The sequence below is a fragment of the Sminthopsis crassicaudata genome, chromosome 1, assembly GCF_048593235.1.
Source record: "Sminthopsis crassicaudata isolate SCR6 chromosome 1, ASM4859323v1, whole genome shotgun sequence".
In the NCBI taxonomy this organism is placed as follows: Eukaryota; Metazoa; Chordata; class Mammalia; order Dasyuromorphia; family Dasyuridae; genus Sminthopsis; species Sminthopsis crassicaudata.
Genome location: NC_133617.1, coordinates 90,108,839 through 90,125,081, shown reverse-complemented (window position 1 = coordinate 90,125,081; position 16,243 = coordinate 90,108,839).

Here is a 16,243-nt window from a genome sequence, read left to right as displayed (position 1 = left end):
TTCCTTTCCTGGGGCCCGGGCTAGCTTTCTTAGAGGGATTCAGGAGTCTTGGTTTCAGTGGAGAAACTAAGGAGGAGAGCTCTGCTACCATGGTGGTATGAGATGAAACATCAAGAACTTTTGATAATGTATACTATATCCATTCAGCATTCGTAGTCTCTAGGTCTCTTCTATAAGAAGGAAGCTGTGTTTTCTTTGTCAGTCCTCCAGGATGATGGAAATCATAAAATTTATGAAAATTTATCCAGGTTCATCTTTATTGCTACTCTCTGCTGAAGTTGCTTCACAGTGGTAAGGGTGTAGGAAGTAAGACTAAGGATTATCTCTCTACTGGATGGTCATATGTTCTAGAGGGTTCCCACTGTAATCTGACTTTTTAAGAGAATTTCAGGGTTATAATAGATACTCTGAAATTACTCAATTGGAACTGATGATGACTTCTCTAAGTCCTTGGTGAAAAAGAAATCTGGAAAATGGAGGATGTTAACTGATCTAAGAAGAGTAAATGAACAGATGGAAACTATGGGAACTCTTCAGCCTGGACTTCCATCTCCTACTCAGTTGCCAAGAGAATGGTCTCTGTGGGTTATAGACATTAAGGATTGTTTCTATTCTATCCTTCTAGATAAGGAGGATATGAAAAAGTTTGCTTTTTCAGTGCCTAGTGTTAATTTGGCTGAGCCTTATAAAAGATATGAATGGACAGTTTTGCCACAGGGAATGAAAAACAGCCCTACTATGTGCCAAATGTATGTTGCTGCTGGTCTTGCTCCAATAAGAAAAGCCTTTCCAAAAGTAATATTGTTACATTACATGGATGATATTTTGGGATGTGCACCTGAGAAACAAATGTTAGAAGCATGTCTACAAAAGACCATGGAAACACTAAAGTACTACAAACTGCATATAGCTACAGAAAAAAATTCAAAGACATGCTCCTTTTCAATTTTTAATTGTGAAATTTTAAACATCATACATGTTCAACGAATGGTTCCTGAAAAAAGAGAGAAAAGGAAAGGAGATAAGATGGAGAGGAGAAAATGGAGAGGAGAGAAAGGAGAGGAAAAGATAGAGCAGGAGAAGAGGTGATAAAAGAGGATAGGAATAAAGAAATGGAGGAAATGTATACATATATACATATATATATATATATATATATATATATATATATATATATATATGCAGATACACAAACACAAACACAAACATATATGCATATATGTATATATAATATTCTTGGCTTTTATTTTCGCCAGTTATATGTAAAACAATGTTTACATTTGTTTTTTTTATGACTGTAACTTACAGATTCTTTCCTTTCTTCTCCCCTACATTGAGAAGGCATGTATGAAGTTATACAAAACATGTCCATAAAAATCATGTTGTGGAAAAAACAAACAAACAAAAAAAAACATAGCTTTGTCTGCCCTCCTCCCCCAAAAAAAAGAAACAAGAAAAGTGTACTTTAGTCTGTATTCAGAAACAACTAGTTGTTTCTCTGGATGTGGATAACATTTTTCATTATGTCTTTCAGGATAGTCTTGGATCATTGTATTGCTAAGAATAGCAGTCATTCAGATCTGATCATCCTACAAAGTTGCTACTTTAACACGGCACATTTCTCTTTGCTTGAGTTCATGAAGAATTTAAATTCATGGAGGTTTTCCTAGGAACATCCTGATCAGGAAAAAATATGTATAAACATAATGTTTATTATCTTCTGCCTAAGCATACATTAAAAATAATAAGCATAAGGAAGTATTTAAGAAAACTGAACAAATGAGACATTATGCAAAAAAATTGTCCTTAATAATAATAGAGATAACATATGTAGATGATTTTAAAGTTTGCAAAATACTTTCCCTGTATTAACTTATTTGATCTTAAAAAAAACAAACAAACAAAAAAAAAAACTGAGAGTTAAATGTTAGTATTACTACCCTTATTGATAAGGAAACTGAGGCACAGAGGATTTATGTGATTTGGTTGGGGGCAGACAATATCAAAATCAGGATTTCAACTAAGGCCTTTCTGATTCCAAGTCTTGTGTTTTGCACTGTACCAGTGAACTGCCTCTTGTTCCCCACAATTCTTGACTTACTCTTTGTTAATTCACCAAGTACTTACCTGTTTTTGCTAAGTAACCCTATTTTTATTACTAATTAAGTTGAAAAGACATATTATAGCCTTCTGAGAATGATATTCATAGAATTTGAGATATGAGAGAGCAGAAAGAAGTGACATTCTGAGCAAAGCCATAAAATTAGTAGGGACATGAATAAATGAAAATGGATCAGCACTTTTTTCCTATTCTTTAAAGAGAGGGAGCATCAAGGTCAGGGAGAGCAAAAGAAAATGATATCATGGCCTAAGTAAATTATATAATTTTATCTTATAGCTTAAATATGTAAACATGTGTGGGTATGGGGTTTAGCAAGAAAGGAGAGAGTCACAGAAGGAAAAGAAGAGAAGAACTAAACATAGGTGAAAAGTAGGAGAGAAATTCTAGAATAAAAAAAAGAAAAGAGAAGAGGAAAGAGATTGAGGGAGAGACATAGACAAAGACAGAGGCAAGAGAGAGGAGACAAGTGTGAGAGAAAAGAGGAAGATCCAAAGTTCTCAGAAATAAGAAACAGAAAAAGTAGGAAAGAAAAATGAAAAGGAGATAAATAATGGAGAAAAAAAAGGATTAAGAATATATAATGAAAAAAGAGAAATTGATGGGAGAGGGAAAGAATTAGGAGAAACAGAGACAAGAAGAAAGATAGGTTGGGCACAAAAGATGGAGAAACATAAGAAAGAAAATATAGACGAAGAGAGCATAAAACCCAAAGCATCAAAGAGAAAGGGGAAAGGAAAAACACTGGTTTGCATCTGGTCATTAGGAGGGGTTTTTCCCTTAAAATCCAATTGTCAAGCTGATTCAACTCTGCTGTGGAACACCTTCAGTGCTTATTCCTATAAATCTGGGAACTGGAGCCTAATAATTCCTTATGGAATTGTTTGAAGGTTAATGAAGTGGACAAATTACATGCTTAAGCAAGTTTACTAAAATGTCTGATTTGTGGGCTTAGCTTTAAATTAAGTTGAATTGGAGCACTTCCTACTACACTATGGTAGTTTCCAGTGTTTTCTCATCTGCTAGACAAATCTATCCATTTTTCAAGCAAATATTTCACCATAAAATCACTAAGAAAAGTGATGACATGGCTGATTATGATCTAGGACAGAGGTTCTCAAACTAAGGACCTCAGGCCAGATGGGGCCCGCTGAGGACATTTATGTGGCCCACTGGATTATGGCAAATGGGTTGAGGGGCGGAGACAGAGTGTGAGTTTTTGTTTTTACTATAGTCCGGCCCTCCAACATCTGAGGGACAGTAAACTGGCCCACTGTTTAAAAAGTTTGAGGGCCATTGATCTAGGATAATTAAAGAAAAATGAAGTTCAAATATCATTGGGGAAGAGAGAGGAGAAGTCAGGGATCTTAGCTTAGTCATAGAAAGGGGACTTTTCTTCAGCCTAATAATGAAGGAAGTAAAGAAGCTGTATTGATAAATATTATGTGAATTGAGATTTCAGAAGAAGAAAAGGCATGAGTATATGCTGGAACTCTATCTTCCCAGAAATCAGAAGGAGTCAGGATCACTAAACGTCTTTATTCTAGATCTTTACCGTCGCCTCCAAGGCCAGGTCATGAGTGCCAGTGAGCGTGAGTTCCACCACCCAAGTTTCTCTTACTCCTCCCACACAAGTCACTTCCCCCTCTTTGTCCCACCAATCAAGTCAGCACAGAACAGCTGGGGAGGGTCAACCTTCAAACAAGTTAATAGGGAACCGTACAATTGGCAATTAGTCTCATGTGCTTCATTATCCAAGTGCATTGCTCAGCTCTAGCCCTTTACATCTCCCACTTTCTTTTGTTTTAGACCACAGGAGGTCGCGCCATCCATGACTTTTCAGGGAGATGAGAACCCCAAAAAGGAGGTGATCACGCCTCCCCTGACTTCTCAGGAGGGGAGATGAAAACACTAAAAAGGAGATAATCACGCCCTCCCTGACATCTCAGGAAGGGAGATGAAAAGCACCAAAGAGAAGTGGGGATTTGCTAGCGGGTTTCTGGATTGAAGGGCCTTATTAGAGACAAGTATGCACAAACCCATCAGCATGGGAGTTATTACACAAGCACATAGCAATAACGCAGAGGCTATTAGTGGTGACTCTCCCCACAGTCAGTGCAGACACGATGTGGTGTAACAAACAGGAATTGTACATGCAAGTAGTGATATAACAAACAATATAAATCAACATGGTATTGTAAGAGATTTCCAGAAGTCCTAGAAGGAGGATATGTAAACATCAGTCACACTTACACGCCTTCTTCAGCAACCAAGAGATAGTCCAAAACCAATCTATTGTCCATTGCTTCACTGTTAGGGAATCCAATGATCCCCACAAATTTTTGAAGTCCCACATCTGTCTTTTTATATGTTAGCGAATCCAATGATCCCAACAGGTTTTGAAGTCCAGCAACAGTCTTATGATACCTCAGAGAATCCAATGATTCCTGAGAATTTTCAAGTCCTACAATAGTCTTATGATGTCTCAGACAATCCAATGATTCCTGAGGGCTTTCAAGTCCTACAATAGTCTTATGATGTCTCAGACAATCCAATGATTTCTGAGGATTTTCAAGTCCAACAGTTTTTGATGTCCATGGGTCAAATGCCATAACTGCCAGGTTCTTTCAGTCGTGGACACAGTCAACAACAGAACCACCCGATGTTTCTTGGGCCTTCACCTTCGTTTCAAGGGTCTGCTCTGTCTCTCTCTGATGGACAAGGCAAATATGGCTCATTGGCACCCATCTGATTCTTTCTCCATCTGTAGAGATACAAGCAACCCTCTCCCCCAAGCAGTTAACCTATCTGGTCCCTTCCATTCACCACTTTCTGGGTCTCTCCACATCACTTGGCGATTATCTAAAGACAGTGGAGCTGCTCACACTGGATACTGCCCTTCTGGTGGGTTATAAAACCTGTCTGCTAGAGCCAGTGCATCTTTGTCAAAAATTTAAAAATTAATGGTATAGAGAACTAAATTTAGAAGTTCTCTAGGGTTACCCGTGGCTCCCCCTTTCTTTTGTTTTTGGAGGAGTGTCTTAATATCTCTGTTTCTTCTCTCTAGTATTGCCTGCCCTTGAGGATTAAAGGGTATGCCCGTGGTATGTAAAATCTTATACTATGCACAGAAGTGTGCAAAATGTTTAGAAGTATATGCAAGTCCATTGTCTGTTTTTATTGCTTGTGGCACACCCATAATTGCAAATGCTTGTATAAGGAATTCAGTGACCACTCGGGCTGACTCTTTTGCTGCTGGCATTGCAAATGTGAATCCTGAAAAGGTGTCTACCACGATTTATAATGGGTCACATCCATTTGCCAAATTTTATTAGGTCTCAAACCACGAGGGTTCTTCCCTGGAGGGAGTGTAAGAGCATGGAAAGGAAGGCAAGCTGTACAGGCTTTTACTATGCTCCTAGCTTCTTCTCTTGTTATTCCAAACTGCAAACGTAAAGCTCGGGCAGCCTGATGATATTTAGAATGAGATTCTTGTGCTTCTTGAAATAAAGGAGTACTGGCCAGCATGGTTAGAAGGCTATCTGCCTTTGAATTACCATCAAAAATAGGACCTGGAAGTCCACTATGGGAGTGGACATGCAAAATATAAATCTTACCTGGATGCTTTCTCACTTGCTCGTGAAGTTCTTTAAAGAGCTGATATATATTGGAGGCTACAAATTTTATTTGGGCTGTGGCAATTCTTTGTACCACACCTACTGAATAGGCCGAATCAGATATTATATTTATGTCTCCCAGATAATAAGCAAGAGCTAGAATGATTGCATACAATTCATTCTGCTGAGTGGACTGAAAAGGAGTTCTGATTACTCTCTTTATAGTTAAGTCATGAGAATACACAGCGCAAATATTATGTTTGGATGCATCTGTAAAGATAGTTGGTCCTTTAAGAGGAACTTTAGAAACCTTTTCTTCAAGAATCCATTGCCAATTATGTAACAGTCTGGTTATCTTTAATAGAGACCCATGTGCAAAATTTGGAGCCATGGTTAATAAAATTTGCCACTCTGGGATGGTTTCACAGCACACATTAACTTGTGCATTAGTATAAAAGGTGTATATCTTGTCAGGTCTTGTCCCAGATAATTGTACTGCTTGTTTAATGGCCTTAAATAAAATTCTAGCCACAAGCACTGGGTAAGGAATAAGGCTTTGTTCTGGTTGTGCTGGGAGGTTCACCCACTCTATCACACTGTCTCCTTGATGAAGGATTGCTGTGGGTGCCTCTTGTGTAGCAAAAACTGATATTTCCAAGGGTTTTTAAGTGACTCTTTCAACCACATTGGATAAAGCCAGTTCAACTTGTCTCAAAGCCTCTTGAGCTTCTTTTGTAAGCTGGCGTGGTGAATTTAAACGACTGTCTCCCCTTAAAATGTCATATAATGGTTGCAATTGACAGGTAGTCAAGCCTAGCACAGGACGCATCCATTGGATATATCCTATCAATTTCTGGAAGCCATTTAAGGTGCTTAGCTTCTCTGTTCTTAAGGAGAGTTTTTGTACTGTAAGCACTTTAGGATATACTTCATATCCTAAATATTGAAAAGGAGCATGTCTTTGAATCTTTTCTAAAGCTATGTGCAATTTATAATTCCTTAGTGTTTCTATGTTTTTTTTTGTAGACATGCTTCTAACATTTGTTCCTCAGGTCCACATCCCAATATATCATCCATGTAATGTAATAACATTACTTTTGGAAATGCTTTTCTTACTGGACTAAGAGCAGCAGCAACATACATTTGGCACATAGTAGGGATGTTTTTCATTCCCTGTGGCAAAACTGTCCATTCATATCTTTTATAAGGCTCAGCTAAGTTAACGCTGGGCACTGAAAAGGCAAATCTTTTCATATCCTCCTTATCTAGAGGGAAAGAATAGAAACAATCCTTAATGTCTATAACCCACAGAGGCCATTCTCTAGGCAATTGAGTAGGAGGTAGAAGTCCAGGTTGAAGAGTTCCCATAGTTTCCATCTGTTCATTTACCTTTCTTAAATCAGTCAACATCCTCCATTTTCCAGATTTCTTTTTTACAACAAATACTGGGGAATTCCAAGGACTTAGAGAAGGTTGTAAGTGTTTTTGGTCAAGTTGTTCCTGTACTATGTCTAGTAAGGCCTGCATTTTATTGTTATCTAAGGGCCACTGTTCTATCCACACTGGTGTATCAGTTTTCCATTGGATAGGAACAGGTGAAAGTGTTGGCAGGTCTTCAACAGCAGCCCTGCCTAAAAAACCGAAGTACTCATTTTTAACCCTAATTGTTGTAAAATGTCTCTTCCCCACAGATTGATGGGGATTTTTTCAACTATAAAAGGAGTAAAAACTCCTGTTTCACCTTCAAATACCCATCTTAAAGGGGTAGCACTAACTTCAGCTGCTATTGATCCTCCTACCCCAGACATGTAGGTGTCTGCCTTAGTCTTTGGCCAGTGACTGGGCCAGTTGGCACCTCTAATGACTGTGCGATCTGCACCTGTGTCCACCAGTCCTTCTAATGCTATGCCATTTATATAGATGGTGAGCATAGGTCGGTCAGCTGTCACAGCTGCTGTCCAGTATATTCCTGGGTTTTTCTGCTTGGAGTCAGAACATGTGTGACTATCACCAGATTGCCCATTAGAAGTCTGTATCAATAAATCTGATGCTACTACTTCCCCTGGTTGATAAGTCACACATTGTCTCCCTGTGTTAGTGACTGGGATATTATCTACACATTCCCCAGTTTCCCACATCAGTGTATGAATGAACACTGTCTTGTAAGTACTCTCAGGAGGTGAAATGGTCAAGCCTACTGTGCCTGGAGGCAAGGGATCCATAGGTTGGAGAGGAACAGATTTCACCTCTCCAGGGGGTATCTCAATTGTCCCAGCTGCATACAACTCTATCCTCCCTAATTGTAGTCCCTTTCTCCCATCATGTTGCTTCCTGGCTGACTGATTGTGTAATCCCTTTCTCCCATCAGATGGCTTCCTGGCTGATTGGTCATGTCTGGGTATTGGACTTGGAGGCACTCTCTGGGTGTGGCATTGGCTGCCATCATGCCCCAAGTTTTTTTTGCCTGGGGCCCTGGAGCTGGGCCCCTCATCCCATTTCCTTGAATCATTCTATACTCTGAGGCTCAATGGAGTCCTCTGTTGCATTTTGGACATGGGGTTTTGGGTCTTGTTCTCCCAGCCTGTCTTCTCACTCTGTCTCTATGCCAACATTGAGCTTTCAGATGCCCTACTTTACCGCATTGAAAGCATTGACGAGTCTCTTTGGAGACTCCCCAAAAGGGATCCTGTCTCCCCATGTTGGGATCTTGGGAAGTCTGCATCATAGCCTGGCTATAAAAGGTATTTGTGCCCATTGTGGCACAGCGTCTTATAATCTCCTCTAAAGGAGCATCCCTACATAGTCCTAGTATAATCCTTCTACAAACCTCATTGGCATTGTCTCTAGCAAGTTGCCTTACCAAAGTGTCTGTTACTTCATTTTCACCATTAGTCTGTTTGACAGCTGTCTGCAAACTTCCTACAAAATCAGCAAAAGGTTCATTTGGTCCCTGTACAATTTTTGTGTAGGTCTCACCCTTGTAGTTTTTACTGGGGAGAGAAGCCCATGCTTTGATAGCAGCAGCAGCAATTTGCTCAAATGCTGTTATGGAGTAATTAATCTGTACCAAAGCGTCTGCATAAGAACCTATACCTATTAGTAGGTCATAGGTGATGGAAGTATTAGCTGCACTTTGACTATTTTGTTGGGCTTGAATTCTACAGAGCTCACTAAATTCAGAAAACCACAACAAATTTTGTCCAGGTTCTAAGGACACCTTTGCAATGACTTTCCAGTCAGTAGGGGTTAAGGTTTCATAAGCCAAATTGTGTATTAACATCTTAACATAATTTGATGTGGCCCCAAAGACAGTGCAAGCTTTTTTCAGGCCTTTAAGGACATCCATATTAAAAGGAACATTTCTTCTACTCTCTTGACCTGCAGAATTATACTGTTGAATCACGGGAAAAATTTGAAGTTTGAAATCATTATCTACTTCTTTTCCATTTTCAATTGCTTCAATAAGCCCTCTTTCTAATCTAGTTACAGGAGTTAGCAGTTGTTGGGGGGGAGGCGCTGATGATGTCACTGCCCCTCCCACTACGCCTCCTCCTTCTGTCCCTGAAGGTGGAGTTGATGTGGGCTGATCAATAATCTGCTCTCTAGGTGGGGTTGAAATTTCTTCTGGACAATCAGAGGCCACACACCCTAATTCCTCATTCAAATCCCCTTGCCCTCTGGCAGTGTCCTGAGTTTGCTTATCTTCTACCTTTTGTTCCTCATGCTTCCTTCTCTGTGCCTTTTTAGAACTCTTCCTTCTCCTAAACTCTGCTCAATAGCTTAAGTCTAATAGAATCATGTTGTATAGATAAAATGCCTCTGGGAAAATTGAACAAAGACCATTTTTTGAGTAAAATTCTTTCATTTCAAGTCCCACTAGCTTCCATTTATCTATAAGTAGTTTTTCTTCATTTAAGAACCAAGGGAACGTAGGACTCAATGAGTGTAAGAGATTATTCATTTGTGGGATGGTAACAAGTAAACTTTTCTCATCAATTATCTTAATTATATCCTCTATAGCATTTCTAGATGAGGCAGGGGCTGGGGTTGGAGCAGGGTCAGCTGAGGCCCAGGATTTACCTAACATCTGCCCCATCTCAGTTACTAGAGATTGCTGATTTAGTCCTTAACAAGCTAAATTCCTTATTTCTATTAGAATACTCACCTAATCTCCTGGTCACCAGAGGACTTCGGTGGAAGTAGGGTGCCAGCCGCACGTTGGACGCCAAATGCTGGAACTCTGTCTTCCCAGAAATCAGCAGGAGTCAGGACCACTAAATGTCTTTATTCTAGATCTTTACCATCACCTCCAAGGCCAGGTCATGAGTGCCAGTGAGCGTGAGTTCCACCACCCAAGTTTCTCCTACTCCTCCCACACAAGTCACTACCCCCTCTTTGTCCCACCAATCAAGTCAGCATAGAATAGCTGGGGAGGGTCAACCTTCAAACAAGTTAATAGGGAACCGTCCAATTGGCAATTAGTCTCACATGCTTCATTATCCAAGTGCATTGCTCAGTTCTAGCCCTTTACAAGTATACACATTCAGAGAAGATAAAGAGGAATTTGAATAGATAATGACAATGATGTTAATAGCAATGATAATAAAGATCACTACTAATAATAATTTAGAATTTACATAGGGCTATAACGACTCTACATATATCTCATTTTTATCACATAAGAACCCTCACAGGTGCTACAGATGCTCCCCATTTTACAGGTGAAGAAAATGAGGCAAATGTGTTATGGGAGCCACCTGCTAGTGGCTGCTGGCTATTATGAGAGCCACCTGCCAGTAGCTGCTGAGGATCTAATTCTGACCAGCAGAATAGACCCTTTTGTATGAGAGGATGATAACAATACAAGGAGTCTGAGAAGCAGTTGCATTCTCTGACCTCTCTCCTCTTCCCTTTTGCCTCTAATTTATTTTATTCTCAATTCATAAGCAACATTCATGTCAGTAAAGGCTAATTTGCAATGCCTTCAAGTATGTCATAATTCACAGCTATGGGGGCTTTCAGAGAATCGACCTGCCCCTGCACACTTAGGTGTACTCCATAACAAACATATTAAGTTATATGCCAAGGGTCACACAGTTAGAACATATCTGGAGCTGGGTTTGAATCTAAAGAATTAGAAAATATATTTAATAGAGGACCATCACATTTTACATTACATCTTGTTCTTTTGTTTACATATTGTATCTACTTATCTGCCTCCACATATATAATAAATAATAAAATAATTATGAGAAGTTAATAATTAATATATGCTTAATAATATATCAAACATAATTATGAACTAATATGATGTAGTATGATGTATTAATTATAACAATTATTGATACACTTCTAATAATAAAAAACAATATAATATTAAATTATGAAACCATGATGAAGTACTGGATTATTTTTTTTTTCATCTCCATATCTCCAAACTATTATAGCTTGTTTACCATAATCAATGCTTGATATATCTCTATTGAATTGAACCTCCTTCGTCTTTGATCTTTAAAATAAACTTCATTGGTAGAGAGCACCCCAATCCTGACAGTATTTCCCACATGGACAATAGATGTGAATAGAAAGTTAATTTACTTATTCTTTGAAAGCCCCGACTCAGGTCACAGGAAAAGGGTGCCCTGAAAATAAATTATGGAAGAGAAGGTACAAATAAATCAGGCCATGTACTTATGGCTTCTTGGTAATTCAAGAGACATAGAAAAGAGACCTGGAAAGTCAATGCTCATCTACCTCACTTTCCCCTGTTATATAATATTCATATCTGACTATTTCTGGAGTTTATGTCCCATTCATTCTAGATGTTTTAATTAAAATGGCATTGATCAACTAGAAGAAATCCAGAGGAGAAGGTTGGTGAAGGGACTAGGTCTATGAAGATATCCTAGAGTAAAGTTTAGATTAAAAAATAGCTTTCATTTTTTGTAATTGAATAATTGCCATATAGGAGAGGTATCAGAATGGTTTTACATGGTTTGAAATACAGAACAAAAATAATGCGTGGATGTTTTGAGGAAAGGCATTTCAGAATTTCATTGTTAGGAAGACCTTTTCAATACTAAGATCTGTCTGAAATTATTTTGTGTAGTAACTTCAGGCAAGTTGCTTTCCCAATCTGGGTCTTAACTTCCTAAGACATTGAATGAGAAGATTTCTCATGAAGGTTAAATTTAAAATAAAATAAAATAAAATCTCTTCCAATCAAGATTGTAAAGCTAACATATGCTTCCTAGCCACAAGACTTATCTGTTAGTAAACAAATATTTATTTAACCCATCATTGTGGCATTGCAGGGAAATATTCCCAACAACTCTGCAAGGTTTGTTTTTTTCCTTTTCTTCCCAGATTTGTGTTTCTACTCTTGCAGTATATGGCTTTTTAATAAAGCAAGTGTACATCATTTCCCCTTGACATAAGATCAATTATTCATGTTAATATGACATGAGTGTAAAACTGTCACTATCAAATCATTACATAGAATTTCTTTATCCGAGGCAATGTTAAGAGGCCTGATAATTGTTATTGCTAATAAAAGTAGTGCTATTACTTGGCTTTTAAAATATAATTACATGGCAGGAATTCTTTGCCTCATTTTCCTTACACGGCCCATGTAATTACCATATAACAAAATTAGAAATGGATGGGGTGGAAGACTCAGATTTTAACCAAGCTAGCTTGGCTCACAGGCTGAAAATAATTTGAGTAAGATTCAACATTCACTTGGAAAAAGTTTCTACCAATCCTCCATGGGACTTGTGCCATAAAAAGGGTCATAAAAATTGCCTTTTTTTTCTCATCCTTTTTCATGACCTATCTCACTCCTGACCTGAAGAACAAAAATTATAGAATATTAGATATAGAAGGGATTAGAGATCATCTAGTCTAAGGTACCATTTTATAGATGATGGTTGATGGGTTATTGTGCTTTATTCTTGAAGACGACCAAAATGATATCACTATGTAGAGCCAAGTTATAGTATGTCTGACTATGGATGTTTATACCAATATGAGCTTGGAATGCTCTGCCACTGGTCAGACAAAAATAATCTGTATAAACTTTTGGGATGGCTTCTCTAACTTTGCACATCTACTGTTTCCTTTGAACTAATTCAATTCTCCTTTGCTCATAGAGTTCAGCATCTTCTCTGATAAGGGCATGCCATGCTGTGTCTATATCTCACATTTTGCATCATCAAGTCTAAAGTTCTTAAGAGAGACCTTGAGAGTGTCTTTGGATTGCATTTTCTGATCACCCTGTGAGCACTTGCCTATGTGTGTGTTCTCCATAAAATAATATTTTTGGCAAGCATACATTTGGCATTCAAACAATGTGGCCTGCCCAATGGACTTGTACTTTTTGCAGTAGAGTGGGATTGTTTGGCAGTCTAATTAAAAAAAAAAAAAAAAAAAAAAAAAAAAAAATCTTAGTATCTGATGTCTTACCCTGCCAGATAATCTTCAGAATTTCCCTAAAACAATTCAAAAGGAAGTGATTCAGTTTCCTCACATGGTGCTAATATACTATCCAGGTTTCACAGACATACAACAATGACATCAGCACAACAGCTCTGTAGACTTTGAGTTTTGTAGTCAGTCTAATACCTGTTCTCTCCCACAATTTCCTCCAGAGCTTCCCAAACACTGAGTTATCTCTGGCATTATATGTGTTAGCCTCATTTTCAATGTGGACATCCCTGGAAAGTATAGATGATGAAAAGAAGTCTCAGAATACAGAACTGATTTCTTTCAATTCACAGAGACAGTAGGAGATTTGGGATTTGAAAATTTTGGGATTTGGGATTCAACTCCAAATCCTGTTCTCTCTTCTACCTCATGACAAAGGCCTGAACTTTATCCCTTATTTAGTCACTGTTTAGTCAGTCATCCCTGACTATTCATGACTCTGTTTGGGGGTTTCTGGAGATAGTGGGATGGTTTGCTATTTCCTTTTCCAGCTCATTTTATAGATGAGGAAGCTGAAGTACATATTTGCCCAGGGTCAAATAGTAAGTATCTGAGGCCAGATTGGAACAGAGGAAGATAAGTCTTCCTGGCTCTGTCCCAGTACTCTATCCACTATGCCACCTAACTGCCCATACTAATTCTCTCTCTGTCCCCAAATCCTATTTTCTCTCCTTAAACCCTATTGTGAGGATAATCTCCACAACATATTGACTATGATGGTGATGATTCTCGTAGAAATTATTTATAGCTTGTTGTATTTGTTATTGTTTAATACTTATGAAGTGCTTTCATATGTCATTTTCTTTTATCCATACAATAACCACAAAATCACAGAATTTCAGAGTTGGAAGGTGCTTTGTGTAGAAAGCAGCCAACCAGTCCTATTCATACAGAAATGGAAACCCCACTACTATATATCTGAAAAGTGATCACTAATCTTTGCTTGAAGTCTTCCAAGGAAAGAGAATCCGCCACTTCTAAAGAGTGAGAATCCGAGTTATTGTCATTTTTTCTTGACGTCCTACCTAAATTTATCTTTGCAATTTCTATCCCATTAATTCAAGTTTTAACCTCTGAACCTAAACCAAACTTGGTCTACACTATATGTTGGCCGATTATTTCCTCAAGGCCATATACAACCCATTACCTCCTTTTGTATTGTCTATGAAATCATTTTACCCTTTGATAATACAAAATCCATGGTAGGATGAATTTTACCTATGTCTCATAGTTTGCCCATGTTATAATCCTTTGGAGCCAAATGAAACAACTACAATTTATCCTCTATATATCTTGTGATATATGAAAACAGCTTTCATTATCCTTCTACAAAGCCTTGAAAATTTCCCATTCTTAATCTTCCAAGTTCCTTCAATGGATTCTTATAGGTTGTTGTAGAGTGTTCAGGAAAGGGCAGTACTTCTGGTAGGAGGGCTGCTGTGTCTTTTTCAGGTCTTTTAATTTTAGTGGTCTACCTCATTTATCTAACTCTTACCTATATTTTAAGAAACTATAGTATACTCGGTAGTCACAGAATAGTAAACTGTTTTGGCAAATGAGTTAAACTAGTTTGAGGTTATCTGAGGAGTCTCAAACCCATCAGGGAGTTGAAGGATGTCTCTAACGCAAATATATGAATATTTCCCATGGCAGAATAGGAGGATGAAAACAAATTATTCTAAAAGTCATGAAAGTGATTTTAACAGGTGTTATGGAGGGCTTAGTACTTGGTTAGACATTTAAGATGTCTAGGTCATACATTTCATTTTTAGTCATCATCAACTACCTTGAAATTTGGCTTGCCATTGAGAGAGTATGACTAATGACTTCAAACAACTCTGCCTCACAAAAGTCCAATTTATGGAAGAATCAAAAGAGATCACCAAAACCTTCCAGATTTACTTATCTCAAAATCCTGTGGTGACATGCAAATGATGAAACAGCAGGTGTAGATACAGTGGAAGTTGTAGTCACAATCCTGCACACAATCAGTCCATACTATCCACGAGTTTTCAAACTATAGCCTGTGGGCCAGATGCGCCTGCTGAGGACTTTTATGTGGCCCGCAGGGTTATGGCAAATGGGCTGAGGGGCGGAGACAGAGTGTGAGCTTTTGTTTTTACTATAGTCTGGCCCTCCAACAGTCTGAGGGACAGTGAACTGGCCCCCTATTTAAAAAGTTTGAGGACCACTGATATTAGGTCTTCTTCTCACTGGATTGAAGGAACAGCACACAGCCCTCTGAGTACATAAGCAGCCTTTTTTAAGGACTACACTGCTCACCTCCTGGAATGAAGAAGACTGTAGGGAAGATGTCCTAAACATTGTCTACTTCAGCCAGCTGTGGTCTCCCTGCCATGATAGGTGATTGATATGGATAGGATGGATATGGAAAACAATAAATGTACCACAAGTTTTGTAAGGATGATTTCACTCACCATCAGAAGATGGAATGTGCACACACTTATGGACAATATAATCCAGTAGACATGAAAGACGGATAGTTCTTGTTATAACAGAACTAAGTAGGGATCACAGACAAATAGTAATCCCGAGTGAAACAAGACATGCAAATGAATGCCAGTTTACAAAAATTAGAACTAGATATGCCTTCAGAGCAAGCACTAACATTTAATAGACTGCATCATTGTAAGGAGAAGAGACAGGCAGTATGTGAGAATGATGAAGGTGCAGCATGTGAGACTGACATTTCAACTGGAAGATGGTCATCTTAGTGAGAACCAGTGTGACTTCAGAAGGGTTATTTAATGTTTGATATGGTGTTTCCTGTCTGACAACTCTAGGAGAACTTCCAGGAATAGAACAGAAGACTATGCAATGTTCATTGATGTAAGAATGGCCTTTGATACTTTCAATTATGAGAGCTTGTGAAAAATGGTCACAATGTTTCATCGCTTAGAGAAGTTCAGCAGCTTTTTAGCATGATGTTTTCTGTGACATTGTTGGACTCCTTCAACTAGGACAGAAATTGTATCAGTCAACTACCACCCTGATGGTAAAA